The sequence below is a fragment of the Protopterus annectens genome, chromosome 12.part0, assembly GCF_019279795.1.
Source record: "Protopterus annectens isolate FY-2018-M chromosome 12.part0, PAN1.0, whole genome shotgun sequence".
Lineage (NCBI taxonomy): Eukaryota > Metazoa > Chordata > Ceratodontiformes > Protopteridae > Protopterus > Protopterus annectens.
In genome coordinates, this window is record NC_056746.1 from 1,174,984,181 (window position 1) to 1,175,011,487 (window position 27,307).

Genomic DNA, 27,307 nt, shown 5'->3' on the forward strand with positions numbered 1-27,307 from the left:
ACCTCCAGCTTCAACACAAATACAACCCCAACTACCCTCCTCAACCCAGGCTCAAAGAAAAAACATTCCCCCTCACCCAGTGTCCCCCCAGCATAACAACAGGAATTTAACAAACACTTCATAAAATACATAGCAGACCTACTCTCCTCTAAAAACTCTGGACACCCCCCAACTAAACCTACACACCAACAACAATACTTTAACATCCCCACAACAGCTCAATCCCATGACTATACTATTAACCAACAAAATAATTCCAACACTACTTTCACTTTTCAGCCCATACCTACCTCTAAAATAAAAAAAGCTGTTACTCAAGCTCAAACCCTGTTCTGCATCAGCAGACAATCTCCCACCAAAATACCTGAAACTCGTTGCTTACTCGGCTGCATATCCAGTCAGCATCTTAATAAACAGGTCACTCTCTGAAGCCACAGCCCCTACAATATGGAAACTGTCACACACAACACTTATTCATAAAGGAGGACACTCCACAAAAATATCCAATTTCTGTCCAATACCAATATTATTCTCTCGATCCAAAATCTTGGAAACTTGTATTTACCAACAATTAATGAAATATCTACTCCAAAACAACTTGTTCTCTCACACTCAACATGGCTGCAGGTCTGAACATGGCACATCCACTGCACTATTATCATTCACAAACACCATTAACAAGGGCCAGGAACAAAGATCACCTCTCAAAAGCTTCTGACACAGTTTCACACACTTTAGTACTTAATAGACTATCCAACCTAGGTTGCTCCTCCACCACACTCCAGTGTTTCCAAAGCTGCTTTCATGATAGAAAAGAAGCAGTTAAATAGTTGAACCAACTCTCCCCCTTCCTACTAAACCCTACAGGAGTCCCCCAAGGCTCTATCTTAGGAACTCTACTATTTAACATATTCACCAATAACCTATACACCTCCTCTTCCCCAGAAACATTAATACAGTATGCAGATGAATCAACCTTAATTTGCACCTCCTGTACTCTCCCTGAACTGCTAATCAAAACCCAACAATATTTCACTGCAATTGAATTGTGGCTCTCAGAGGCCCAATTTTTTCTAACCCCCCCCCCCAAAAAAAACAAACTTATAATCTTTCGTCCCAAAAATTCCACCCTCAGCCCAGGCCAATTTAATATTCATGCAGATGACAAAACCATTTTAGACATTGTACAAGAAACTAACATACTTGGTGTTACTATTGATAGCAAACTAAACTTTGACCTTCATATCCAATAAAACATCAAAAAACACACATACAAAACTAGGAATACTGTACAGAAACAGACAATTCCTTACCTCTCCAACCAAGACCACCCTGGCTAAAACCTTCATGCTCCCATCCCTATTCTACGGTTCCTATATACTAACCAATCTGCAAAACTCCACCAAAATTAAATTAGAGCAATGCTACAACAAAGTTGCAAAGTTTGCAACAAAGTCCAACTACCGTACACATCACTGTACATCAGTAAAAGAACTAAACTAGCTGGAATTAACACACCAGCATATACACACCATAGTAAACCTAATATATTACAAACCAAACAGACCACTCAGATCCAAAGATAAAAACCTCCTCAAACTCTACAAACCTTCTAGAAACCCAGTAAAATCTCTATACTCATACTCTATTGCCAAAGTTTGGAACACCCTCCCAGCTAACATTAGACTAACTCCTAGCTTACATCTTTTTAAAGCCTCCCTAAAAGAACACCTAAATTAATCATGGCTATGCACATGACTAACTCCAGTTTAATACACTTCCTACCCTCCTACACCTCCTCCTACTACATTAACCTTATTGATCAAAACTAAACTACCAATAATTACAATAAAATACTGGAAACTCTACTTGCTAACCAAAGAAAAAGAAGTTACGTCTTACCATAACATTCCATCTGTGTTGTTGATCTTCACTAATCCTTGAATGTGAGACCTCTGTGGGCTCGGTTCTGAGCCTCGGAACTGACTCAGCCGTTTTTCCAGCTTGCGCCTCTCAAAACTCTCGAGCTAGGCTCTACCCATAATGCTCCTTACTAAATTACCTCAGATCGAGTTTGCCTATAATAGTGGCAGACAGACAAGAAGTAATAATGAAGAGACCATATCTGTGTCCTTATTATGAAGCCAGTCTTTGAGAATATTCAGTCTACTAAGAGTCTTAGGCAGGGGGAAAGAGCGGGAGAACGTCAAGAATTAATGAAGATCGACAACACAGATGGAACATTATGGTATGACATAACTTCTTTATCTGATGTTGCCAATCTTCACATAAACCTTGACTGTGTGACAGAGTCCCTAGCTACCTGAATCTTGGGAAGTCTCATGAAAGAATATTCCTGAGCACCATCCAACCGAATGATGCATGTCCCCTAGAGATCTGGACCAGTTTGTAATGACTAATAAAAGTATGAGGAGATGCCCATGTAGCTGCTGCACAAACGTCATCTAAAGAAGGTCTAGCATGAAAAACTGCAGAAGTTGCTACAGCTCCAGTTGAATGGGATTTCAGAGGAAGTGGTGGGTGAAGTCCCTTTGAGGGATGAATAAAAGTGATACAATCCCTAAGCCATTTAGCTAAAGTAATCTTAGAAACTGAGCTACCTAAGGAAAGTGATGAAAAGGCAATGAACAGTTGGCTGGATTTTCTGATGTCCTTTGTTCTGTGAAGGTAAAAATGTAACTGCCTGTGGACGTCCAATAAGTGCAGACAGTACTCTCCTTTATTAGAGAAATTAGGTAAAGACTGGTAGAAGTAAAGTTTAACTGACATTTGATTCTGAGACAACCTTTGGTAGAAAAGATGAATTCATCCTGAGGGACACCCTGCCTTTATGAAATATTAAATAGGGGGCCTGCAGGACAAGGCTTGAATTTCTAATATTCTTCTGGCTTTAGTGATAGCCATCAAAAACAAAGTTTTCCAGGTCAAAAACAAAGTGAGAGACTGTAGGACCAAGTGTAAATCCCATGGAGCAATGGGTTCTTTAAACGTAGGTCTTAACATTAAGGTTCCTTAAAAAAAGGCCTTACGAAGTTTGTGAGACATAATGGAAGAACCATCAGAACCAATAATGAAATTAGATATCGCAGTGAGATGTACTCGAATGATAGAAGCTGAGGAGCCACACTGATAAAGGCAGGCCAGAAAAATCTAAAACTTTATCTACAGGTGCTGTGTAGGGATCGATATTATTGTCAAGCGACCATCTAGCAAATTTTATCCATTTGTTATAGCACAGCTTTCTAGTTGACTGTTTGTGGCAGGCCAAAATGATTTGTTGGACTGGGGAAGTAAGAGAGGAATGGCTGACAATCATGGGAACTGGAGAAGCCATGCAGTGAGCTTGAGATGCTAGAGATTCGGAACAGCCATTCTTTCTGGGTGAGATAACAGGTCTGGAGCTGGGTCTGGTGGTTTATGAAGTAGGTGAGGCTAAAGGAAGGGAAAACAAAGTTGTCGAGGCCAGAACGGAGCAACAAGGATTATTTTGTTCTTCAACCTCTTGGATTTCTTTAGAAACTTGCATATCAGAGGAGTCAGGGGAAAAGCATACAGAAGATGTCGGGGCCAATCGTGGAGAAGAGCGTCTCTGGGTGACTGCTCTGGAGGGGGTCTACAGCAAAGTAACTGCTGCACTTGTTCAGAGGGGATGCAAATAGATCGCAGCAATGTTGACCCAAGTGGCAGAATATCTTTTCTGCCACTACTGGATTGAGATCACTAGGGAGGCAATAGAATAGTTCTGCTCAACTTGTCCACAATCACGTTGGAGCTCCCCGGAATGTGCACTGTCATTAGAGAATGGTTGGAAGAAATTGCCTATTGCCATACTCTGAGGGCTTCTCTACAAAGCAAGTAAGACTTGTTTCCCCCTTGTCTGTTGATGTACCAGACTACCAACATGTTGTCTATCTGTATTGGAACTGTTCCAAAGGCGACGGTATCTTGAAATGTTCGCAACTCTAAGTGCACCACCCCTCATCTCTAGAACACTGATCTGCAAATTGGGCTCCATCTGGGACCAAAAGCCCTGGACTGTCCTTTCCAGATAATGCCTTCCTTCACCCTATCTGGGAAGCAACCGTGGTCACTATGGCTTGGGGGGCTGAGGAAGGACAAAGGGACGGCCCGACAAAATTTTGTGGGAAATGAGCCACCGAGACATGTCTTGCTTGTAATGATAGGTGATCAAAATCTGATGAGACATCGGTTGGTTTAATAATGACCACTGGGAGGCCAGAAGCCATTGAAGAATCCGCATATGATATCTGGCCATGGGAACTAGGGTAATAGAGACTGCCATGAATGATGTGGTTTACTTCTGATTTGATCCTCTGGAGCATCTCTAATGGAAGTGCTGCAAATCCCGTGACTGTGTCTAGTATAGCTCCAATGAATTCCAGCTGTTGTGTGGGTTCTAAATGGGATTTTTCATAATTTATTGAGATTCCTAAGGTGGTACAAAGATGAAGGGTGTAATCTCTTGCCTTTACAAGTTGATGCCTAGTGAAAGCGGTAAGGAGTCAGTCGTCAAGATATGGAAATACTCGGAACCCTAGCAGTCTAAGATGCTCTGCTACCACTGCCATGCAATTGAACACCCTGAGGGCTACGGTGAGGCCAAAGGGCACTGCTCTGAACTGATAGTGAATAGCTCCCAGCTGGAAGTGCAGGAATCTTCTGGAGCGCTTGTCCATTTTTATGTGGTAATATACATCCTGAAGATCTATTGAGCACATCCAGTCGTCTTTTTCCAAAAATGGAAGTACTGACTGTACCGAGACCATCCGGAATTTGGTTTGTTGAACTGATTTGTTCAACGGGCTGAGATCCAAAATAGGCCTCCAGTCCCCTGTTTTTTTGGGCACTGAAAAAAACCTTGGGTAGATTCCAGATTCTCTCTGGTATGGTGGGACTGACTGGATGACTCTTCTGTCAAGCAGTTTTTGGATTTCTAAGACTGCTGCTTCTCTGTGTCTGGGTGGAATACCTGGGAGTCTTTTTTGTGTTTTTGGATTTGTTGAAAGGGGAATAATGTATCCTCTGGAAATGATCCCCTGCACCCATTTTTCCATTGTCATCTGTACCCAGGCAGATTAGTGCAGGGATAATCATCCAACTGCCTCCAGAGAAAGGCAATTAGGCCTCCGTTCAGGAGTGCTGGTAGGAGTTACCTGAGAAGGACTCTCTGGACCCCTGGTTCTGCAGGCCACTTCTGCCTCTTGGACGTATCTCCCATTATTACCTCCCCTCTGCCCTGGGAGAAGTCCTTGCCACGTTAGTCTTGGAAAGGCTCTTGGATCTTTTTGAACCATAGCCTCCCACTTCTCTGGTTCCCAGACTAGGGCTGTTGAGGAGTGGAGAAGCGTACGCTCATCTTTCCTCACATCGGGCTAGTGTGTCTTTAACCTTGGGTCCAAACAGGGAATGATTCATCAAATGGAGCATTGACCAATAAAGATGTAAATGGCGCCACAAAGTCACACAAGTGCATCCAGACATGTCTCCTGATGGCTACACCTGAACCTACTGCTGCTGTTGCCCCTTCAGCTGCATGAGCAATTAAGCCTCATGGACAAACTGGAAATAGATTCAGGGGTGGTGAGCTGAGAGGTAACCTTATCTCGGACCCCTTCAGCTACTGATCCGGTGAGAGTATCTGAAAGCTCTTTGATTGGATCTCTCTGTACACTAGTTCAGTGTGCCATATAATTCAAGGATCTGAGAGCAAAGGTCACTGAAGCGTATAAGCGCTTCCCAAACCTATCCATAGTCCTAGACTCCTTGTTAGGAGGATGGATAGTAGGACTTTCTTCTGCAAGTTCCTTTTTGGCGGCTGCTGCTATCACCATGGTGTCTCCAGGAATACCCTTGGCCCAATATTGCTCATCCTTAGGGGCAGATAGAATCCGGTTAGGTCTCTTAGGGATCGGCTTGGTGGAGTCAGGAATCTTCCAAGCCCACTGAGCAATCAGTTTAATAAGATGATCAGCAAGGAGAGATCCAAGAGGTAGAGGGTTGGGCATGAAAAGCCTCCAAGTATACAGATTCCTTTGAGAAGGTTGAAGGGAAGTCCAGCCACCCATCTGTTTCAGGATTTCTAGGATTTCCCCGAAGGAAACATCAGGGGTGACCTAGGGGAACCTTCCCCTTCATCAAAATCAGTATCCTCTGTGAAAGACCCTTCCGGGGAGTCCAAGTGTTTCCTCCTGCACTTTTTCTTCAAAGGTACCTCTTCGATGGGATGTTCCAGAGAGGTATCCAAGGAAAGAAATCACCATGGTGGCGCATTCCTGAGGGTTCTGTGTCCTCTGTCCCAGGGATGAGCCTGGGGGAAGCTCCAGTTGAGGGGATGCGCAAGATACTTGGCCCAACAGGGATGGCACAGACTGAGTCTAAAATGGAAAAAAACCTTCTCCATGGCCCAAAAGGCAGGCCACCCCCCAGTACAGGGATGGGAGCCAGGAACTGAAATAGACTTCAGAACTGTGGTCCTACCCTGCACCGAGGACACTATCTCTGAGGTAGAAGCCAAGTTTGAGCTTACGAATGCTGAGGCCCCAAGCGACATGGAGAGCTCTAAAAGTATCAAAGTCAAACCCTGCTCCTCTGAGCCAGCAACGAAGCCTCGACCCTGGGAGGTCTCCGGTTCCAACAAACTGGAAGAGCTCAAGGCAATCATTGGTGCCAGAGAAGTAGCCCTAACTGGCACCGAGGTAGTTGAAGCCAGGAAAGTCTATACCAGGGGATCCGAAATCTCGGCTGGAGTTAGTCGAGGAAGGACAGACTCCGGAGCCGAGCTGGCTTGCAACTGAGGATGGAGGCAATCTCATCGCTGTCAGGAGCTGGTCGACTAGTCTCATAATATCTAACTCGGAAAGACTCTTAGTAGACATAATAGTGGAGGCTGATGGGGACCCTAGATGGTCTCAGTTCCAAAAAGGGACTTGGAGGACAGTCAGCAAATGGGTCTACTGATGGAGAATAAGTGGTCCTTGGTAAGGAAAGAGGACGAGGCTGTTACTGAATCTCCAGTTATCTGCACCGAAGTTCGTCTTGAAGTCGAATCATCTTCATCTACCAGTGCCAAAGATGCAGTCGAAGCAGTAGGTGGTTTGGGCAATTTAGCAGTTGGTTCCGAGGAGCTTGTCAGAACCAAATCTGGTCATTTTTTAGTTTTGGATGATGAAGATGAAGAAAAGGAAGAGCTGGCTTCAGTCTTGGGACCAGATATGACCTCTTCAAAATCACTCCTCAGGAGTACCTTTAAAATAAGTTTGTTTTTGCGCTCAGCCAAGGTTCTAGAAGAGAAACCATGGCAAACAGCACAATCATCCTGGTGATGGACAGCACCTAAACAATATACACAGAAAATGTGTCCATATGAGTTAGGCATTTTTCTGTTTAATTTTTCGCACCTCTTAAACCCAGAGGTGCCCTTAGCAGATTATCAAACATGGTAACAAAATAAAGGGGCCTAATAAAGGCTCCTATCCCTCTAACACTCACACACAGAAGAAAAAGAAACAGTCTCTCTTTCAAAAAAAAAAAGACAAGAAAAGGGGAAAAAATTATCAATGATGATAAGAAAGATTACCCTGATGTAAAGGAAGCAGAAATAGAAAGTACATTACACTTCCTAATGGTAGAAAGTAAGGTAATGGAGAAAGCAAATATAGAAATAGAAGATTTATAGGAAAAAAGGAGATAAAGACAAAAAGATTAGAAATGTACAATATTATAATTCCAAAGCTCGAGAGATAGGTTGGATGCGTCTGACACCACAAAGCGGCAAACGACATCTGAAGTAATTTTGTAAGGAGCATTTTGGCTAGAGCCTAGCTTGAGGGTTTTGGGAGGCGTGAGCTGGAAAAACAGCAGATTAATTTCCGAAGCTCAGAAACAAGCTCACAGGAAGTCCCACAGTGAAGGATTACGTGAAGACTGACAACATCAGATCTAAATTTTAACAGCACAAGTAGTTTCCCAATTCCAACATGTATTATGCTATTGTATAAAAAAAATCTCATCACTAATGCAGTGGCACTGTACCACTGTAAAGTCCTATCAAACATATTGTTTTGTGTAAAGTGTTATCACTTATCACAAATATAGTTACAATGTATTCACTGTAAATTCAGGTCAAATTTTTTGCTTGTAAGTTTTGTAATTTACCTATGCAAATGAAAAATTGTGGTGCTTTTCTCCCCGGGTCTCCGCTGAAAACAGGTGTGAAACAGTCAGACTATCCCTGTTAAAAATGTCAAATAAATAAATAAATGACTGGTGTCAAAGCCATGGACTCAAACTCAATGCTAAAAAGTGCATTATCATCCCCTTTGGTAAAAATGATATCCCTGCAGACTGTCATACAAATAATAATACCCAAAGTAACAACTCAGTAGTTAGACACTTGGGAATGCAAGATGAGTGCAACCTAAACTTTAACCACCATGTGTCTACTGTGGTAAGGATGGCATTCTACACCTAAACTTTAACCACCATGTGTCTACTATGGTAAGGATGGCATTCTACGTTGCACACCTCATTAGCAACAGGCACTGCCTCAAGAGTGAAAGAGGTCATAATTCCCCTGTACTTGACCCTCATTAGGCCAGTAATTGAGTACAATGCTCCCTTTGGTATGTACCTTACCATCCACCTTCAGTGACTTGAGACACCTCAGAGATTTCTAACCAAGAAAATTCAGGGTCTCCAGAACATGTCATAAACTAATTGACTGAAGTCACTGTCACTGTACTCAGTAGCGTACAGACTACTTAGAGGTGACTTGTGTTTGGCCTGCAGAGCAATCTCGGATCCAAACCTAATGGAAATTCTGCACATCCACAAGGCAAATGGGATAAGGGTCACCCACCTCAGACACCTTAACCTGGCCTGCGACATAAGTAATACCTGTTGGAGAGACAGATATGTCTCTCAGAGGTAGCCACTCCTCTGGAATAGGCTACCAATTCACATCAAACAAAGCCCCTCAATGACCCTGTTTAAGTGCAATCTGGATAACTGGATGGGAAACTGTAAATTCCTGCAAGAGATTTCACCTATGACCCTCCTAGATATGGGCAGTCGTTGCTAATTAAGATCTTGAGTTTAGGAAAGATCCTTTATAATGGGTTTCTCTAGTATTATAGTGGGTACACACGACTAGGCTTATAAAGACCTGTGGGTAAATGGCCCAGTAATCACCTATGAACTGATAAGATACTGTTATTCTTAACCAGGTTTAGAGCAGGAACAGATCCATGTTTTATTCAGGAATTCATTTAATGCATGTTTGAAGACGAGGAGGTTTGAGTTTGATCTGATATTAATAGGAAGGTTGTTCCAGGCTTTAGCAACAGAGTAAGAATACAGGCTTGTTCCTGCAGATTTATTAAGTTTAGCACATGGGAGTAGTAGTTTGTCTTCTGATCAAATTGATCTTGTAGGAATATAGCTGTGAAGAAAAGATATTAGGGCTGAGCAGGCAGTGGGTTTGTAAATAATGTTATGAGCAGCTATGAGCTATAGGTGCTGCACTAATTCAAGCCATTTGACAGTTCATGGGGTGTACAGTGATGATTACAGCATGTGGAACAAGTTGCAAATTTAGCTATGTTACTGTAACAAGATTAAGTTTTGGATGTGAGATCTGAAGCTTGGTAAGAATATAAGCTCTCTATACAAGACCGATGGTACAAAGAAGGTATTGGCAAGCGTAATGCTGGTAGAGGTGTTTAAATCAAAGCACATCCCCCATTTGTTCCTCAAGAGGTTGAATATTTTTGGTTCCAGTTTCCATTCGTGTGGGTCCATGAGATTTCTGCTTAGATCATCTGCCAGTGAATTTAGCTTGCCTAGCAGGAATTGAGCTTGCAGGTGCACTTGATAGCTCAAGGCTGTGTTCCACAGAGCCATAGCTAGTCTGCAGAGAGGATACGAGTGGGTTCCCCCCTGCTTGTTTATGTACCACATAACTGTGGTGTTGTCTGCCTTTCCCAATAGTTTTCCTGGAAGAATGCGGTCTTTGAAAGCTGTCAGGGAATTCTGCACAGCTAACATTTCTTTTTGGTTGATATGCAAGTGCATCTGTCTCGGGTTCCATTTGACCTGAATGCATTGCCCTGCCAAGTGAGCCCCCCATGCATAGTATGATGCGTCTGTTGTTAGGGTTTGGGCGGCAGGGGGCAGAGTGAAAGGAGCCCCTTGTTGTGGTAGCAGGCCTCTGCCCACCGAAGGAACTCTGTCTTTAAGCAAGGAATGATGGGAATCATTAATTCCAGGTCCTGAGAATGTTGACACCATAGGCTTTTTAGATATCACTGTAGTTTTCTCATATGCAGTCTTGCATATTGAATTAGTAGAATGCAAGAGGCCATGAACCCTGAGGCTTGCAGAATTTTCCTTGCAGATAGCTGGGTCTTTGTGGCCAATAGTTTGAAGTAGGTTGTCAAAAAAACTTGTTTCTCTGAAGTGAGGAAAGCCATCTGGGAAGTTGTGTTCAAGCTTGCTCCCAGGAATACAATTTGTTGGCAGGGTACTAGGTGAGATTTCTTTTCGTTTATGGTGTACCCCAGACATGTTAGAAGTTTCTTTACGAATGCCAGATGTTTTAATAGCAAGTCCTGGCTTTCTGCCTGAATCAGACAATCGTCCAAGTATGGGTATATTTGAATTTTTCTCTGCCTGCAAAATGCAATGGCTGGAGCTAGACACTTAGTGAATACCTTGGGCGCAGTAGATAAGCCAAAAGGAAGTGCAGAGAACTGATAGTGCATGGAGCCTACCCTGAAGCGTAGGTATTTCCTGCAAGATTCCCTTATTGGAATGTGCAGGTAAGCTTCCTTTAAGTCTAAGGTTGCCAACCAGGCATCTTTGCCTAGCATAGGAAGCAGCTGTTGAAGTGTTAGCATTTTGAATTTTGGCATTACCAAAAAGGTGTTTAGAATAGAGAGATCCAGGATAGGACGCTAGGAACTGTCTTTTCTGGGTACCAGGAAAAGTCTTGAAGAAAAACCTTGTCCCCTTTCTTCTGCTGGGACAGGTTGAATGGCCCTGATACTTAGAAGAGAGAACCTGCTGTTGGGCCTCTGCCCACTGATTAGGGGGTAGGTCTGGCAAACCATTTGGGGTTGGTAGGGTGTGGAAGTGGTATCTGTATCCTTGTGAAACTATATTCAAAACCCATTTGTCCTGGGTAATGAGTTCACAGTTTTTTGCATGCAGGGTGAGCTTTCCTCCTAAGGGAGCAGGCAGTTGAGCAGGGCTTGGAAGGGTTAAGGTTAAGTCATTGTGCCATTTTTCTGTAGAGGGGTGTCTTACTACACCCTGCTTTGGAAGTGGGAGCCCCCCACTACTTAGGCCTGTGCATAGCCTGAGACTGTAACCTAGGTGGTCTGCTGTTCCTGGGTTTGGACTGAGAAGGCCTGGAAGAGACTGGAAAGGACCAATTCTTTGAAGGCCAATGCCTACTAAATCTGGGAGGCTGTACTTGTAGGAAATATTTAACAGTTTGCATAGATTTAGCTTTTTCCTCCATCTTTTTGAGGACTTATTCTGCTTTGTTGCCAAACAGGCGGTTTAAGGGAGCATCCAGCAATTTAGCTTTAACATGATCTGGCAAGTTTTGCTCCTTAAGCCAAGCATGCCTTCTAAGTACAGACCCAGTGACAGCAGCCCTGCAAGATGCTTCTAAAGAGTCAAAACCACATTGCAAAGTATGTTTACCAACTTGTTCTGCAGAATGCATTAAATCCTGTAATTCTTTGTGTTCAGCACAGTCAGGAATCAACATCATTTTCTGTTTAAGTAGTCCCATAATATGCTGCTGGTACTTTAACATATGAAACTGGCAATTTGAAGCCCTAATGGCCAAAGTAGCAGAAGTGTATACCTTCTTACCCCATCTGTCCAAGACCCTAGAATCTCTATCAGAAAGGGTAGGATTTTTGGCAGCAGTAGCCTTAATGCCTTTTGGTCCTTGGGAAATGGTCTCTGGATCCGCAGTAGGATTCTTGAAGAGGAACTTGTGAGAATCCTGTACTCTGTAATACCTGTCAGGTTTTCTGGGAGCTGGGGGTAAAGTGTCTGGGGAAAGGCTAGATTCCAAGAAGGCATCATCTACAATGTCCAAAACAGGAAGGATAGCTAAAGGCCTGTGTTGACGAAGGAGTAAGAATTCCCTAAGCCTCTTTTTGGAGTCAGAGTAATCCTGGCTTTCCCAGTGGAAATGCTCCCTAAGAGTGTGCAAGGTTTCACCAAAAGAAAAATCTTCTGGAGGGGAAGCAGAGGGAATGGAATACTCTGCATCAGAATTCTCATAGGTAGATAAGGGCAAATCCTGGTAATCAGAAGGAACAGAAATATCAAGAATCAGAAGGAAAATCAGTTCTTGGTCTCAGAGGGGGAAGGCTGGCTTCCCCTAATTAAGGTAATAAGGTCTTCAGCTATTCTAAGCATTTGTTTTTTAGGTATATGGGCCTGAGCATGTGGTTTGGAAGTCTGTTTTCTAGGCGTGGTGCGAGTTTTAGGCCTGGATGAAAAAGATGGCATTGGTTTAAAATGCAAGTCTGTAGGCCTGAATACATCCTCAGAAGCCGGTGCCTGCACAGCGGCTCCAGACCCATCCAAGGTAGAGACATCCGCAGGTTCCATAGTCGAAGAAGACTCTCGTGGCATACCGGACTCCGAATGGGTCACAGTAGAGGCCTGTGAATCCATAGAAGCGAGCATCAGGGGCTGCGAAAGCGCCTCACTGAGTACCGGCGAACTGGCGACTAGCTTAATGGAAGCGTCGCTGGCAGCTTTGGACCTATGCGGTCTGTTTCTGTCTTTATCCTTATGTTTTTTTGGAAGATCTGTAGTTGGATGGCTTACCAAAGCCATTTCAGAATACAGATATCGAGAGCGAAAGAATTTAGCGACAAAGAGAGCCCGACGATGAATGGTTCGGGCGTTGAACAAGGCACAAAACCGACAGTGAGATACATCATGGTCTGGGCCTAAACAGGTGACGCAGTAAGAATGAAAATCTCTGTGAGGTATTTGCTTTCCACAGGCAAGACAATTGTTAACTTTTTCTGACATCGGGTAGAGCAAGAAAAAAGGATCCCCAACGGGATACTTATCTTTAGAAGACATCAGGATTATTCAATTCATAAATGAAATTCAGGTAGTGGCCGACTGGCACTTGCAAACTGCTTCTGGCACCGCACAGCAAGAAAGACTGATGTAATGGAGTCGGCTGCATGTTTTATACCCCTGATGACCTGACGTCATGGAAGAAGAGACAGCATCCAACACAGGAATCCAAGACTCTGGAATTCAGGCTGGCTGAGGGCTACCTGCAGGTAGATAGCCCAAATGTGATGACTGCAACAGTAAAACATGAAGAACATCCAACTGATGGAGGAAGAGGATTGACCAAGGTTAGGGAGCTGAAGTAGACATTCTGAGTAGGAAACCGTATCAAATGCTTTTGAAAGGTCTGTAAATAGTGAGGAGACAATTTTGCCAGAGTCTCTAGTGCTATTTACAGTACTCATGAAAGAAAGTAGAGCTGTTGTGGTACTATGTGCTGGCCTGAAAACATGTTGAGTGGGAGTGAGTAGTTCATTTTGCTGGAGATAACGGAGATGCTGGTGATGGACAAATTTCTCTACTATTATGGAGAGGGGTGCTAGAACAGCAATGGGATGAAAATTAGATACCTCACTGGAGTTACCTCTCTTATGCAAGGGAATGATGAATGACTTTTTCCATACTGTTGAGATGTATGTTTTGGTAATGGATCGATTAAGAATGCTAGCAGGGTAAGCTATGGCATCTAATACAGCTTAATATATTCAGCTGCAAGGCTGTCTGCTGAGTTTTAGTTTATGTAGGAGTTTTTTTTTTTTTTTTTTTTTTTTTTTAATAAGATTTGTAGGGAAAGGATGTAATGAGAACTTTAGAGAATCTGTTGAGGGATCTTCTGTCTCATTAGAAAGAAGATGGATGATACCTAATGATTGTAGAGAGAGGAATGTTGTGGGAATGGTATAAGATGAATCTAGACTTGAAGATGTGCGTTGATTGGAGTTGTTTGTGGCTAGGTTAGCTATACTACCAATAAACTATGTAGTAAATATAGTGGCAACTTGAAGATGTGATTTATCAGTGTGGATTTGGGTCACCTTTAGTTCCTGGATTAAGTAATGAATTTATACATGACCAGAATTTTTAGGGTGATGGATAACCAGAATGTTTTAGGGTAATTTTTGTTGGTGGCTTGAAGGTCATTGCAAAATTTGTCTTTAGCAACTTTTTTAACCTAATTTCAGAGGTATCTAAAATTTTGTAGTTTTATGCTATTTTTATTTCTCCATTTATTTCATGCTTTATTCCTGTCTGTCATTAGTTGCTTAGCTGAATTTGATAATCATGGAGCATGATTAATTTTTGACATTTTTAATTAAGGGGAGCTAAGCTATTAAGGATGTTAAGAAATGTAAAATTAAAATAGTTCACTGCATCATCGAAAGGTAGGGTCTTGAATATGGATCACTTTGCAGATTTTAATATATTAAGAAAGGACTGCTGGTTGAATTTTGTTAGGTTACAGCTCATTTTATAGTGATGTTCTTTGAAGATATGGAGATAGTTTCTAAAGGTATATGCTGGTAGATGGTCACTTAAGGTGTTTGAGTGTGTGCCAGCTAGCGTATATTTACTTGGGTGACAGACCAAAATCCAATCTAATATGAAGGTATGGTTATAATTTTAGTTGTATCTAGTTAATATTGCAATGAGTTATGATAATCCAAAGAGATTTTTCCTTTTAGTAGTTGGGAAGTCCAATGTTAAGTTTTGTCCGTTTATGTTTATGTCACCTAAGGCAGTGGATTATCCAGGATACAATATCTTCCAATATTGGAATATTTTGGTATGAGGGAATACAGGGTACAGCTATACACAAACTTTTCATAGTATTTACCTTTACGAAAGTGATAAGCAGTTCAGCATTTCCAAATTTTAGAAAAGGATTTAAGTATGAAGTGAAAGTAAAGTGGTTGGAATAAAACGGTGCGATTTCACCAACTTGTTTTGTTCTATCTGCCCTAATTATACTGTATTCAGGAGACAGAGTTTCAGAATCATGTAAATTTGGCTTAAGCCATGTTTCTATGGCACCAGAGACATTTTGAGTTAGCTGAGCTGTCCAGGCATGGAAGCAATTATTTATTTATTTTTTTACAGATGCTTTAAATGTGTAACCAAGTCTATTTTTTTGGTTTGGGATATGGCTGTTTGAGAGTGGGAAGGACCTGAATTTGGGTGGATATCTCCAGGCGGGAATAAGAGAAATGAGAACAATTATGCTAGATTGAAACACAGTTAAATATTAAGAAGACGAGCCGTAAAAGTTCTTAGAATTTGTGTGTAGTAGTCTAATTTAGTGGTAAAGGGTAATGTTAAATAAGCCAGAAGAGATATTGGAATAACTTTGAGCATGTTTTAAAATGGGTAGAGAGATTGTGACTGTACCAATGTAGGTATTAAGTGACATTTTATAAGTAGATGTCATAAGAGTAAGTATAGAGAGGGATACAATCTTGGCGAAGAGAAGAAAATGTTCCTTGAAAGGATATTGTAATGAAAATATTAAGCTGAAGCAGCTAGGTAAAGAGTAAAAGGTAAAAGTGCTTAAACTACAGATAGGGGTAATAATAAGGAAGAACTGTGATAGTTAAAGAAGAGAAAGATCAAGATTGGTGGAGGGGTTAGAGAAACAGAGTGCAGGAATTGGTGGAAAAATAGGAAGGAGTGGAGCAAGTTAAGTATAAATCTAGTTGAGGTAGGGAGTGGGAATATGGGGAGGGGAGCAGAGCTACACCGAATTAAGCAGGTTGCACCATGCCAAGAAAGTAAACAGCAATTATTGTGAAGACAAGAAACCATAAGGTTATAAGTTTCCTTGTGTATACATTAATATTATTTAGCTACAGCTGATGATTTATGTCTGCTTAATGAAATAAAATAATTAAAAATAAAACTGTACCGAAGTTTACAGGTGTAGGTACTGTTACAAAAGATAGCACACAGTCTGACAGAAGATAATATTAAACTGCATATAGGATTGGAATTTCAGCTAAAAAATAATGTTTCCACTACTGTAGATAGAAATGAAATTTCAAACTAACAAGGAATGTTTACACTGAGAACAAATGAAGGCAACATGCAGACTATGATAAGGTTTTTCTTAAACATTAAATAAGGGAAATATTTAAGAGAGGGAGTAAGGTTAATACAAAGAGAAGTATATCTGACAGTGGACACACAAGCTTAGCTTAAAGGAAAAGTGTTATGGGAGCTAAAGTCACTTGTCTACATCTTACTACTGAGTGTGTAAACCAGTAAGTTAGACTGTACAAAGTATGCTGAGGTAGCTTTACTCTGCTTCTGTTTTAACTTTCATCAATTACTACTACAGAGTTAAAATGGGAATTAGAACATACATCTATTGAACTGACTGCACTGCCTTCTTTCCTTAGATACAAGAGATCCTATGGGTGAAGTATGTGTGCTTCTAAAAACATCTACTGCAGAGAGTTGGAGCACAAAGTAGAAGTAGGTCAATAAGGACTAGCTTTTGCACATCTATTGAACAGACGGCACCATCTTTTATTTTCTTAAATGTAAAAACATACCCCAAGTGAAGTCTAATTATTATTAGGCATGTACTGCAGAGAGTAGGGCACAAAAAAAGAGGAAGCAGGTGGAGGACTAGCTTTTTCACATATATTGAACTGTTTTTTCTTTCCTTAGATATAAGAAATACTGTGGATGAAATCTGTGCATAATGAAGATAAAACAAAGGCTACAGCTGCAAAACATGTACCCACTCATAACTTAGCTCAGTAATACCCATATTTATGGGGACATAAGATGAAGTATTTAGGATCATGGATTAAAAAGGCTTTTGTTATGGCAGTTAATGACATGTGGGAAGAGACAAAAATCAGCAACTGAATGTGCCAAAAACAAAAGAAAGAATATAAAGTGAAGGATCAGATGAGAAGGCAAGAAATGTGGAAAAGGCAAAAATATAGCTGCAAGTAGAGAAAACTCCTGGAACAAACCTCATATCAATCAGGATCTGATAAATGGTTAAGGAGTGGTTTTAGTAAGCCATGTAGGGTTTACCGAATCCTGGCCTAGGTTATTATTTACTTGTACTGGCTTCATTTGGGGGAGCCAAATGCTGCTGATTTCCTTTCTTGATGTCAGGACCAGGGGAGTTAATACAGAACTCCTCATTGTGCTTTCGCCATCAGTGCCGTAATGTTTTTTAATCCCCCTCTTCCATTTTGATGGAGTTTTTGAACCTCCCACATAGAAGCAATTTCTCTTGAAATGTATATACAAATGATCATACAAAGCTGACAAACTGGAAGATCTTGTTTTCAGATACGAGTAGTAAGACACAAAAAAGAAAATGTTTTTAGCCCCTTTAGTTTTACATACAGGTCAGCTTACATTTATCAACCATAGGAGAAGTTGTGAACAATAATTAATAAGAGCTTGAAGGAATTTATCTTGGAGAGAGAGAGGGCAAGTGTTAAGTGAGCTACATTTATCCTCCCCATAGATCAAGGTGGTATAGGATTACCTGATGTGAAGGGATACTTTAGAACTGCAAAGTTAAAGTTCATACACATATGCAGATTTTAAAGAGAATAACATCCACTATACAGAATTTTATGTTCATAAAGTTGCATAAAGTATTTTAAGAACTAAGCTAACAAGGGAATGGAAAAAATGAGATTTTGCCAATAGGGATGACTGCAATGAGGGTACAGAAAATAGGCAAAAAAGGATTGGAATTTATTGGTAAAACTGACAAAGGGACCAAGGTATTTGGAGCAAACAGCTTCAGAGGGAAAGGTAATAGAGTGAGATGAGTCCAAGAAGAAGTTTCTGTTAGAGACTGCCTTTCTTTTCAAGGATGGTATTAGAGTATAGGCAAAGAGAAAGGGCTAGGGGAGTCTTAAGTGAAAGACCAGCTATGGTAGAGTTTACATTCAAATACTGAACAGAAGCTGCTGCTGAAAAGGTGAAAATTAGTAGGGCATAACAACTATAGCATGGTAACTGTAAGAATCAATCAGTGGAGGTTATAAAAGACTGGGAAGACACCGGAAAAAAATTTACAAGGGAACAATGGAAAGACATACGTATGGCTCCCAAGTGTATAACAAAGTCTAGAAGTTTCAAGATTTTGGGTTGGAAGTATTTGCGGTACGTTAAACCCCAAACAGGCTACAAATAATTGTTCCTCAGGTAGACAGCAAATGTTGGAGGTGTGATGGGGAAAAATAAAAGTAAATTGAGCTGCTTAGGTTAGGGTTTGGGCCATATACAAACAAGTATACAGTATACAAAATATACAAACAAGTTTCTGTATGAATAGTTTTAGAATGAATGAATGGAAAACTAAAAGGATGACAACATATCTATACAGATCAATAATTCGGGTTACCCTAAAGGCTTGCACAAAGCCACATAGCCTCATCCAAGCATGGAAAGGAGGACAGGTTTTGTTTCAGAACTTTTATGTTACAGAGAAAAGGGGGCTTGTAGATGGGCATCCTGTGGGGGAGAAATTGGTACGAGAATAACTGAACCTAATCAAAAGATGATGATATTTCTGCAGATTCAGCACAAATCCTAGGTCAGACAGACAAAAATCAGGGAAACACCTCCATGAAAGTATGATAGAGTGGAAGGGGGAGAAGTAAGAAGGTAGACATACACACTTTTAAGGTTATAGACTTGCTAGAATAACAGGATTAATATTACCATCTATTCTTTTTAATTATATGAAGACTGGAACTGAATGTATATACTTAAAAAATTAAAAGCACAGCCAAAAAAGGGGGAGGTAAGAATCTGGATACCAAAGGGGGATTGGCCAAAATAACTGACAAAAGACACTGGTACTGTCAGATCCAACAGAGAGACCTCAGACCCAAAGAAATGTGCAACTGTTCAATATTATATAAGATAGCACCACTCTCTCTGGGGACTAGCTAGTTGTCAGATCTTAGTCTTCAGATCCAATTGAGGGAAACATCTGTACAGATTTGATCTGAAGGTTAAAGGGCAGGATTCCAAAGGTTTATATATTTTTAAAATAAGGTGTCAGCTCAAGTCTCAGCCTCACAAGGAACTGCAGTAGTTCTGATTGGCACTTGTCAAGTAGTTATGAATCTGAAGGAGATAGATCAGAGAACTGTCCAGCTCTCCGTGGGCATCAGACATGCTTCGGATCAGAAGAAGATGAACAGAAACGGCTGTAGTGATCAGATCCAATGGTAGGAGAAATCGGATCTGAAGGAGTTTGTACCAATATCTGATCAAGGAGGTTATCCCATATCAAGAGTCACAGACCACAGGATCCGAAGAAGACTGGTAGTCAAACGGTACACTCCAAGAGACCAAACCTATCAGATCCAAGATGACATGGAATTTGATATAGGCCCTAGCAATTTCAGACCCAAGAAATGGGATTTGAGATGCTCTTTGTATAGCTTATATGTCCGTCCCTCCTTTTTAGGAGGTGCTGAGCCTTGATAATGTGTACCAGATTGGAAGATTGAAATTTGTACTATGGCAGATGAAGCAGTTTAACAACTAGGCTCTTTAGTCCTCTGTGCTAGTTGAGGACTTAGCGACATAAAACCACCAATTTCTAATCCATTCTGGATCAGACAAGCACATCCAAACAATCCATGACCGCACAATATGCCTGCAGAATCAAACATACAGCATAAAAAAAAAAAACAGATAAGGGTAACAATTAATGACTCTCAGTCTAAAGCCTTGCCGTTATACCAGTGATTACAATCAAATCCTGCACCCTGACTACGAGGAAAGAACTTAGCCATTATGACAGCCCTACTCACTTTGTTATAATTTTCAATTTGCTTGCATTTCAGAAGTACACAGTTTTCCAATGCTGCCCTATACTTCACCTCAATACACAAAAGCAGTTTTGTTTCCCGTAGACATATCTGTTCTCTGAAAGATACAAAGAATTCAAACCTCAGAGCCACAAGAAGAAACCAGCAGGCAAAAAGAAACTTCGGACACTCCAAAGTCAGGTCCACGACACACACCACTTAGCCGCAAAGAAAAAAGCTTGTATAGCAACATGAAGTTTAGTACAATGAGATATTAAGAAAATTCAGTCTGTTCACAAAAATGCAGAAAGTTGTTCAAAAGGCTTCAGTCTCCACAAAACACGACAGAGACACCTCCAGAAGCAAGGGAACGGTGCAAAATCAGGATCACTGAACTGAGAAAACCAACAAATAAATATTCACATGTTTTATATAATATTTATTTATTTAACGTCAAGCCTATCCAAAAACAAGGCTCCTGACGTTAAACTCTACACCAGACCAAAACCAAACTCTGTCCACTTTCAGACTGTGACCACATGAATTGCCAAAAAACAAAGGACTAGACACTCTGCGAAAGCAATACAGAGAGAAGAGGAGAACATGAGCCAAACCCTGCAAGACCGCTAGCCCCAAACAAAAGTGGCAATAGGAGGGAAGTCTAAGGCAACTTAGAAAGGGAACAGCAGTCAGCAAACTAAACAGTGAAATAAGAAAACAGTAATCAACACTAACGCAACGAAAACCAAGAGGGAGGGAAGATGCAAGAAAAAAATGTGATAAGAGAAATAAAATCCTTACAGCTCGAGTCTACAGAATATTCTGCCTTGTCAATCTGGCGGCAAACAAGATCTGAGGTGTTGGATGTAGTGCTCTGCATTATGGGAAGAGGGAGGAACTCAAGATTGGGATCGGAAGTCTTCAATATGCGGATGAGTCATATCCAAGGATTGGATCTGTAACCAATCAGTCAGGAAGAATGAGGACATCATATCAGATTTTTACTTACTGAAACAGTATTAGTTTTCGAGAAATATTGCAAAACGATAATACTTTAAGAACCTCCTATTACGAATAAGGCTAAAGATACTTATGAATGTGGAGGGTATGATATATGTAGATTTACACTGGAAGGACCATATATTAGTTTTAACACACTGACCAAACTTGTAGGGCAAAATACCTATATACTTGTAATTTTCAAGGGGTAGTTTACATTAACAAATGTTTGAGGTCTTCAGCTTTTTATGTGGCAATGACCACTAGATGTTTACCCAAGAAAATTATGGAACATTGTAGTCTACTTAAAAAAAAAAAAAAAAAAAAAAAAAAATATATATATATATATATATATATATATATATATATATATATATATATATAAGTTATGTACTCACCATAATGTCCCATCTGTGTTGTCTGTATTCATTCTTCCTCAACCTGTGGATTTTGGATCTGACCCTCGGATCTGACTTGGCCGCTTTCCAAAACTTTAAGCTGAAGGTAGATTTCCTCCTCTTCTCATAACGCTTCATTCCCCCAAACTACCTCAGATCGAGTTTGCCGTTAAAACATGTACAAGCTCTATAGAAAATTATATGTATATAAAAATATATACAGAGGTATTAAAATCCTATTCAAAGGAAAATGAGAGATGAGGAGCTCAAACAGGAACAGGGGTTCTTAAAAGCTTACCTATCAGGTCCCCATAGACATGGACAGGGGGTAGGAAGGACAGAAGGTTGAGGAAGAATGAAAATGGACAATGCAGATGGAATATTATGGTGAGTACATAACTTCTTTATCTAATGTTGTCATTTTCATTCATTCCTCAACCTGTGGGACAGAGTCCCCAGCTACATTAATCTCAGGTGGAAGGATGTTCCGGAGCACTGCAGAACCAAAGGCAACTCTATTTCTGGAGGTAATATTGAGCTTGTAGTGTGAAATAAAGGTATAAGAGATAGACCACGAGGCAGCTGCACAAATATTATCAATCCTGGCCCTAGACCAAAGACTCGGGATGTTGACATGGACCTGGCAGAGTGGGCTTTGACATGTGTAGCAAGGATATACCTTTAGATGCATACAAATGCAAGCTCTTAACCATGTGGCCAAACAGGTCTTAGAAACTGGTTTTCTTTTTCTGATACTGGCAAAGTATACAAACAATTGGCCACACTTCTGAATGATTTTGCCCTGTCTAGATAAAAACACAGTTGTCTATGAACATCTGACAGATGAAGGATATACTCTCCCTTGTTTTGAAAATTGGGAACAAAAACTGGTAGGCTGATGAACTGGTTAATATTGTTCACAAGGAAGAGGTGGTACATTAGGTACCGTTATCATAATGGAAAATTAAAATTAAATAAGGAGTTTTGAAGAAACAGGTTTGTAAATCAGAAACTCTTCTTGCAGAAGGGATAGCAATCAAGAAAACAATTTTCCAGGAAAGGAAGCTCAAATCTACTTTGGTTAAAGGTTCAAAAGGAGAATGGACTAGTGCCTGTAGAATCATAGTTAGGTCCCAAGGAGGTGTGGGATCCTTGACAGGATGGTGAAGTAAGAAGGTACCGCTAAGAAAGGCTTAACACAATTTTGAAAAAGCTAGTAATGAAGAATTTTCTCTGATGTGATAATCTGAGATGGCTGCCAGTTGTACTTTTACAGTTTAGTAAGTTGCCCCATTTTGGAAGATGTCAGCAAGGAAATTTAGGACTGCAGGAATGGGAACAGTAAAGGGATCCAATTGCTTCTGTTGAGCCCATATGGAGACTCTTTTCCATTTGCTCTTACTAATTTTCCTAGTGGATGCTTTGTGGGATGAAAAAATCTTTTCAATGGTGGATGAAAGCATGGAATGTCTAGCCATCATCGGAATTGGAGAAACCATGCAAGTCTTAGGCCTGGAAGTTCTGGGTGAATCTGCCCTGATGGACTGGACAATAGATATAGAACCGGTTCCAATCTCCACGGAGGGCAGATCAGATGAGACCAAAGGAAGGTGAACCAGGCTTGTCAAGGCCAGAAAGAAGCAATGAGGATTACTCTGATATTCAACCTGTGTGATTTCTGAAGAAATCTGGGAATTAGTGGTAGAGGTGGGAATGTGTAAAGTACACAGAGAGGCCAAACATGAACTAAAGCATGTCTTGGGGACTGTCCCTGAGGAGGGAGCAAAGAACCTGGTGCATTTGTTGTTGTTAGGGGATGAAAAAAGATCGCATACGGGTTGACCCTACTTGTGAAAGATAATGTTTGCCAATGAATCCTATAGAGAACACCATGAGGCATCAGTAAAATTCTGCTCATCCTGTTCACTAGAATGTTACACTCCCCCAGAATGTGCATTGCAGTTACAAAGTGGTTGTTGGAGATCACCCACTGCCACACTCTCATTGCTTCTCGTCACAGGGGATAAGACCTGGTTCCTCTTTGCTCATTGATGTACCACACAACTAGCATATTGTCTGTTTGTATTGCAATAGTTCCTAGAGGAAGAAAGCTGTGCAGGGCTTACAACGCTAGAAGGACCACTCTCATCTCTAGGAAGATGATATGCAGATTGGTCTCCTGTGGCATCTAGGTGCTTTGGACCATCCGTCCCAGGAAATGCCCCCCCCCCCCAATCTGGGAGGCATTCATGGTCAACATGGCACTGGCGGGGGGGACGGACAAAGGGGCATTCTTGCTCAATATCTGAGGAATGAAGCCACCAAAGAAGAAAGTCTTTGCACACTCTTGACAGTTTGATCAAATAGCTTAGAGGGTGCTGGTGTAAGGACCACTGGACTGCTAACATGTACTGCAAAATTCTCATTTGTAGTTGTGCTGTAGGTAACAGGATAATCGTGGCAGCCATAGAGCCCAATGCTCTCAGCACTAATTTCGCTGGCAGATCTGGTATTTTTAGAATCTGTCCGATATGTAGTCGGACAGTAGAAATTCTGTTCTAGAGAGAAGAAGACCAGGGTTTTGGATGTGTCCAGACTTGCTCCAATGAAGTCTATTACTTGAACAGGGTGCAATTGTGATTCCTGCGTGTTGATGGTTAAACTTAAGGGCGGGGCTAGGTGTTAACAGATAGTCCCTGGCTTGGATGAGTAGGTGCTTAGTTGGGGCGGTCAAGAGCCAATTATCCAGGTAAGGACACACGTGGAATCCCTGCAGTCTCAAGTGAGCTGCAACTACTGCCATGCATTTGGTGAACACCATGCATGATCTGATGAATCTTGGCACCGGATAAGCCGCTGACTGTGACTTTCTCCTTCTCTAACATGGTGAGTGGGACACAAGTGGGACATCAGTGTGTCTTACTATGCAGTCTCCAATGATAAGAAAATTTGGTTTATGAGTATTGGTCCTTAAGGGCCTGGTAGGTGAGACACTGGTGTTGCTATGTGACTTGGGTGCTGTGAGAACTGTGTTAGTTATAGCAGTCATGTGTTTTGGAGGTCTCGGGTGATTCAGTAAGTTTTTTGAGAGAACCTCGTGTATGTTGATTTATGTGTTAGATACATACTGTGTGTATTAGTGGCACTATGTGCATAAGTAGTGGTGGGTGAGTTGCAACCTGCTCAGCGTTACTGTTTCGAGTGTTAGAGAGCAGGGATTCAAGATTCTTGGTGTTGATGCATCTCTCGCACTCTGTGCTAGAGTGAGTTATTAGTAGAGGGTTGTCAGTGTACATGAGGCAGGGTTGTCAGTGTACGAGGCAGTTGCGACACTGCCTAAGGAGACCCAAGTCAACAAGGCTGGCAGGAGAAATGAGAGTAGCCCAACTGTCCATAATGCTAGGTTTGAAGAACTTATCAAAAAGGGGGTGCTTTCAGGGCTTATCTAGGTGGTTCTCTGTAGATGGGTGTTTCTGACAGGGTTTTTGGCTGGTGGTTTAAAAGGTCACAGCTCACTACCAATACTAAGTGTACTAAAGATGAGGACTACACCAGCTGTATCTAAGGGAAAAATAGTCACTATTATCTGTCTGGCTATGGCGCACAATTGCAAGGCAGTGTGCGGTGCTGCGCAAGGCACAAACAAGCAGAAACTCGCTCAAACTCAGGGATTAAATACCAGAAGCTAAAAACTTAAATTTTTTTTTAAAAAAGTTCAAAAGAACCAATGAGGGTGCTTACTCCATGCCCTAGACCAATCTCCCTTAACACTTCTCTAGGGCTAGTCTACGGCTTGCAGAATGGTGCAGAAGAGCCCCTTCTAATAAAAGATGGCTTGGAAAACGTGCTCAGAATACAACAGCCATTACAAACTAACCCAGATGCAGCAAACCTGTATCTGGACAATGCTACAGCTGCCAGCTGCACTAATTTAGGCAGGGAACACTAAAAAATAAATTAAACAGAAAAACTGCAAGGAGACACTAAAGAATGTTTTAAACAGGAAACAAATCAGTTAATTAAAAGAGTGCTTGGCAGGAAATCAGAACAAACAGAACATATGCTTAGCAAACAGTGAAAAGTGGCAACAATTACTTTGCAATCAGTAAAAATAGCAAAAAAGCTTTGCAAACAGTAAAACAATAACAAAATACGATTTAACAGGCACAGTAAGGCAGATAAATGCAGTACAAACAGTGCAGTTTAGTTTACAGTATTAAATAAGTAGACCACAAATAAAAGTGCAGTAAAGAGTATAACCAAGCAAAAAAAAAAACAAGCAACTTATGGTTTTTGGGAAGCTCAGTAGCCTCTAGTCATCTGGAATCTCAGCTCAGGTTGTGGCTGTTAGCCCACCCCAGTTCGGCTCAGCTTCCACTTGATGTGTGCTCACATTCTGGGCTGAGACTGAAATTGGTCTAATGGGATCAGTGTTCTACCAAAGTTAAACTGTATAAAATAACACAAAATAAATACAATACTGAATATTTCAAACCACATATAGAATTAAGAAAATTTATTAAAAGGATATTTATTTAAAATTTACCAGGGTACAGCACTGATCACAGATGACTAATTTCAGTGTCAGATCCAGCAGCAAAATATGTGTATGGCACAAAAATGGCAAAAAACCTACAAAAGCATCCTTGCATACAAAAAAGGTTAATATTAAAAAGTTAACCAATGCATCATTATAGTATGTTTGTACTCAACTTCCATGGCAACACTCATATGTCGCTAGGTACCATAACAATGACAATTTTAACTTACTGTATAACACCGGTAACACCCCTCAAATATAATCACATCATTACAAGTTTTATCTTTTTTAGCTGAAAAACTGTTTATAGCCACAAGATAACTGATAAAGTGCATGTTATATGCAAAACACTCCTGTTATACCTTAGCGCCCATGTTTTTAATAAATTTTGTTTTTGAATGACTACATCTGAAAATTATTTTTAGTCTTACAACTCAACATTGCATATCATGTTACTTAAACTAACAGCTACATACACTTAAAATATGCATCTCCATCTACTTTTTATACATATGTCAACTACTCTCAAATGTTATCTCTGAAGCAGTAAAAAAACAATTTTGTACAGAAAGTAAGAGAGACCACCTTGCTAGATTGAAGAATTTGTGTTTCCTTACAATGACTGTAAAAACACACAAGATGCAAAACTAACTGGGTAAGTAGCTTTAAAATAAAGCAACACAGAAGACAGGTCAGTAAGAATGGTCTGTGGTTATGGAAGAAAAAAACATAAATGCAAGCTTTCTGCAGAGACAGTTACATATTATATTGCAGACCCATCAGAGGAACTTTTTTAAAGAAAATGAGTTGGTGCTGCACAGCAAGATGCTTAAAAGTCAACATCAAATATTTCCATCTACTTTTTTGTTCAGTTCTTCATTTTCCATAGTCACATTCTCTGCTTTCAATATCAGGTTTTTCCACCAACCATTTCAGCCATCTCTTCCAATATCAACATAACTATTTAACTATACTACTGTTACCTAGGAGGGGCCTTCCAAAAACATAAAGGGACATGCAGGACAAGGTGTTACTGTCTGTGTCCATAAGAAAACTGCAGGGCTTTCTAATTTTATGTATCCCCAACATCATGTCAAGGTCAATAAGAGCTCCATTCCCATGCATGTTTAATTAGGCCATCCACAACCCTACTTCTGCCGATGAAGACTACATGCCACCCACTCAAGCCATCACTTCTACCAGTGCAGAATGCCACACCATCTGCAACTACTGAGACGAGTGTACTCAGACCACTCACACTCTTTTAGCCCAACACAATAGCATCTAGCCATACAGTGAACCTAGGTCACAAGAAATGTAGGCAGATGTTCTACCCGTTACATCATCAGGCTAGCTCCTCCTAGAAATACTAAAACTAAAAATAAATAGCAAGATGAAAGCCA

At 40.9% G+C, this 27,307-nt stretch overlaps 1 protein-coding gene across 2 annotated transcripts in view; it reads right to left on the minus strand.

Moving 5' to 3' along the window:
- CTNNBL1 (catenin beta like 1) overlaps positions 1–27,307 on the minus strand; it is a 2,650,525-nt gene that overhangs the window by 1,838,218 nt on the left and 785,000 nt on the right. The gene's annotated exons all lie outside the window — the stretch shown is intronic.